The sequence below is a fragment of the Nycticebus coucang genome, chromosome 2 (genome assembly GCF_027406575.1).
Source record: "Nycticebus coucang isolate mNycCou1 chromosome 2, mNycCou1.pri, whole genome shotgun sequence".
NCBI classification, from domain to species: domain Eukaryota; kingdom Metazoa; phylum Chordata; class Mammalia; order Primates; family Lorisidae; genus Nycticebus; species Nycticebus coucang.
This window is the reverse complement of record NC_069781.1, coordinates 88652671-88656794: the sequence shown is the minus strand read 5'-3', so window position 1 is coordinate 88656794 and position 4124 is coordinate 88652671. Positions and strand designations below refer to the sequence as shown.

At 33.5% G+C, this 4124-nt stretch overlaps 1 non-coding gene across 1 annotated transcript; it reads left to right on the top strand.

The window, feature by feature from the left end:
• The first annotated feature begins 3785 nt into the window (after positions 1-3785).
• Positions 3786-3919, top strand: LOC128580126 (small nucleolar RNA SNORA71). Its single transcript, XR_008378463.1, has one exon. It is a non-coding gene; the product is annotated as a small nucleolar RNA SNORA71 (small nucleolar RNA).
• The last annotated feature ends 205 nt before the right edge of the window (positions 3920-4124 follow it).

Genomic DNA, 4124 nt, shown 5'->3' with positions numbered 1-4124 from the left:
CACAGATTTAATTCTCACAATGACCCTAAGGTGACACTTATATATATTAAGAACAACGAAGGCCTCTAAAAATCCTATGGAGATAAGTTTTATTGTCAGTAGAGCCAAAATTGAAACCTAATATTTATCCTCTTCCAACTTCATTATTACAAACCACTTACTCTTTTTTTTTTTTTTTCTTTTTTGCTTTGTAAGGTAACGGTTGGCTAAGCTAACTCTAATGTTGACATTAAAATGTCTTTTTTCTTTGACTTCAAGGTGTTCAACAGGTTTTTGCCCTTTGCACAAAAGTAGCCTTTCATATTTAAACCGAGAATGATTCTATGATGCAGCTCTTAAAATGTATTTATAAATAATCATGCATTCAAACATAATAAGTCATTTAGGACTGTAATTAGTCATTGTCAAGTCCTGGCAAACAGCAGGATTCTAATTGGAAAGCAGTGTTTGCCCTACTTGTGCCTCAATGAAACTTTCAGAGAAGGGCAGCATGTGCTTCTTAATCTGTTTTTCTAACAGCTAGTAGCAAATCAATGAAGATGAGGCTGGTGGGTATGATAAATTAATATGCACAGTGACAACTTATAACCGTGCAACTGCTTAGGGAATTACTATGTGACTATATCCAAGTAATTATATGTTTTAAATGATTTATCTCAATTTGTTAACAATACACCCCTAAAATGGAAATAAAAAGAGAGAAAATGCAAATAGGATGTTATACCAACTTTATGTTGAACTTATTAAGAGGTTGCCCTTTTAATGAAGAATTTAATGAATTAAGAGGTTTGTTATGAAGAAGCATTCTTACTACTTGTTACGAATTTGTCACCACAGACTTGTCATAGTCATTCTAATTATGATTAATACCTTATCTTGAATTCCATCTTCATTCACATTTCAGTAACAAATGTAACTTCTATTATATGATCAAGGTTCATGAAAACAGGATCATTTGCCTATGACCTTATATTTTATTCATTTTTACATTCATATTTAACAGATCTCTCTGAAATAAAAGTTAACCTTATGAATCTTATAATTTTTAGAGTGCATTTTGCCCTTGACATGCTTTGTACCCCTTTATAACTGTTATAAATCAGGGTTGTGTATTCAAGACAAATGAAAAATCCTAACATTTTGATTATCCTTACATATATCTAGAAGCTAGTACTTTGAGGTCTTATTTTAAAATATATTTTTTCTGCTATGAAAAGAGCTAGTTTAATTCTGTCACGCATTGTTAATGTTCTCAAAACAGAAGACACAGGTCTATGAAGTTCAAAAAGGGTCAGATTTTCACTGCACTCTATACATGAGATCTGAAGAGAAACCAGAGTATTGTGCAATCTATATATGAATTGTGACAAACATGGAGGTTTTTGTTGTTGGGTTTTTTAAGTGATATAGTGTGCAATCTATACTATATTATGTTAACGTAGCACTTTCTTTTTGGTCTTTCTTTTCTTCCTTTATGTCCTCTCCCTTCTTCTATCTACTTTCTCTCTCTTTTCTTCTGCTTTATTCTTATTTCTGTCCCTACTTTATTCTCTCTTCTTTTAATTTTTTCTCCATGTGTATTTTGTTACCTTTGCTCCAATTCCCCTCAATCCCCATTCTCTGAGGATACATTCTCACCATTTCCATCCTCCTCTGCCCTGTTTCTCTCACCTTTCCTTTTCATCTCCGTTAAGGGAGTTGGTATTTTCCATTAGCATATAAGGCAGGCTGTAAGCTATTTCTGCATTTGATTTGGGGGTTTTAAGAGTCCTTGATTATTTACATTACTGGGTGTTAAAAGCTCTGAAAGGTAATACAAATAATAGCACTTCTTTTTCTGCCCTCTTTATTAAACTGTCTGAGAGAGACTATGAGAGCTAAAAGTGCTACATTAACTAATAATCTCACTGGCATCATCGTGCAAGATAAGATAATTTTTGCAATAATACTAGTAAAAATAATAATAATAATTGTTGCAATAGCAGACAAGAAAACCAGATCATTTATCAAATGTGAAGTCTGCCCTCCTAAGGGCTGGGTATCAAGGAGGAGGAGCTTCCTTAGAGGGCAAAGATCTCTCTGGTCCCCTGAGCCACAGGATCCTTCTCAATCTCTGGTGTTGATGAGGAACACTCCATATGCGACATCATCAAGGCATTTGTAGTAAGCCAGGTAGCAAGAGTGAAGTGTATGCAAATCAGAAAAATGAACCCTCTCCTGAGGTCTTCCAAATCACTCAATTCTTGAAACAATTAGCAGGTAGTCTATTTCCCCTTAAACTAGAAGCATTTACATTTTCTTCATCATTTGAAGCATGTATTCACACATTTCAGATTCTCCATGATAAGCAGAGATAAGTACTACGCACTTATTGTTGAATCTGGTGGAATAAAGTCAAGTCAAACACTCATGGTATGCAATATTCTAATGTTGTAAAGATTTGATGAGATTTTTCTTTAAAACAACACTGCAAAATAGACTAGGTTTTAATTACATTTTTTCTCAGAGGTATCTGGTGGAAGAAGGGTCGTGTGTTTAAGAGGGTTTCATGTACTTAAAAATTATATCATCTATCAGTCTTCAGTACTGATTTAATAGGTCTGATCTTTTGAAATGAATCCTATGTCATATTTATGATGATGTGTTATTCGAGAATGAAGTTAAATCTAATGAGAGGCAATTCCTTTGATGAGAGTGACAATTACATCACTTGAGCAAACTTAAGCACAGACATCTCTCCTTATTGACAATAAACTAGTAGCTTTGGAAATAAATTTAATGCTTTTATCTCAGGTTTTCTGTTGTCATTTAGGAAGAAGCCAGAGCTGACTTAGGTGTGCCCCAAATCATGCAAAATAAAGAGGAAATAAAAAATCAAAAGCCAGAGATAAACTATAATTTTTCATTAGCCATCACTTTCAACTTCTCTAAACACCAAAATTTTCCTCTAGGTGCGGGAAAGTGAACAGATGTAGTAAATAGGGGGCCTAATGTCACCTGGCTTATTCATTCAAGCAAATAAAAAAAGAAAAAAATAGAGCCTCTACCGTATATGGCAGACTGTATTACAACTGATGTTTTTTTCCACCTAGTTCCTAGTTCCTAGTTTTAACTCTTCTACAAGCTCTTTGTAGTAAGTATTGAAATGGCTACTGTGCTAAAGGCAAGAAAACATGGAAAATTCCTAAATAAGTTAAAATGCATAACTGGGAGTAGATTATGTAGAATATTAATAAAGATAAGCCTATGACAAGTAAAAAGCTCAGACTGGAATTCCAACTTGAGTTTCAAGGATTTAAATGACAAACCTTTCTTAGTGGATTTCCTTTTTCTTATTAGAATAAAAGAATTTCGTTAATTTTTATTATCATTTCAAGATAAAATCCAGTTTAGTGCTGTGTAGTCTAGATCTTTGAAAGCTTAATAATTCAAAAATTGGAAGAGTTACTCCTGTTTTGATGACAAGTTCATGGGAACACAATTCACAGTTTTAACTTTGCCAAACTGACAAACTATAATACAATGCTATCAGAATGGGTCAAATATGTATTGACACATAGATAATGTTGAGACAACTGGACAGGCAAATGTAAAAAAAGAACTAAGTCCTTATATAATTTCTAATATTATTATAAACCCTAGACAAATGTGTTAAATCACAACAATATATGTTCCCCCTAGCTCTCAGGCACTTTTATTTGAAAATGGAGTTTCGAATCATCTTTTTTTTCCTATAAAGATTTTAATAAAACTGCAGAGAACTTTAAGTAAAAGAATGATTATTGCCCTGCATTCAAAAGTGATTGTGGGCTGCCTGTGCCCTGGTCATTGATAGTGCAGGGAAAGGAGTCGTTGAAAGCATTTCCCCGTGTTTGGAGGGTCCACTGCTGTCCCTTCCAAACCCTGGAGCTTTCCCACACTTCAAAAAAAAAATAATAATAATAATAAAATAAATAAAAGATTGATTATATCTTATCCAAATAGAAACTAGACTTTGCCCATTTATCCACATATTTGGTAGATAGAGCAAATGTATATTCTGGTACATTCTATTCTGTCGGTAAACTTCTTATTAGAGAAAACAAAAAGCACTTAGCTACTTAATGGTCTGCACACCTTGACAC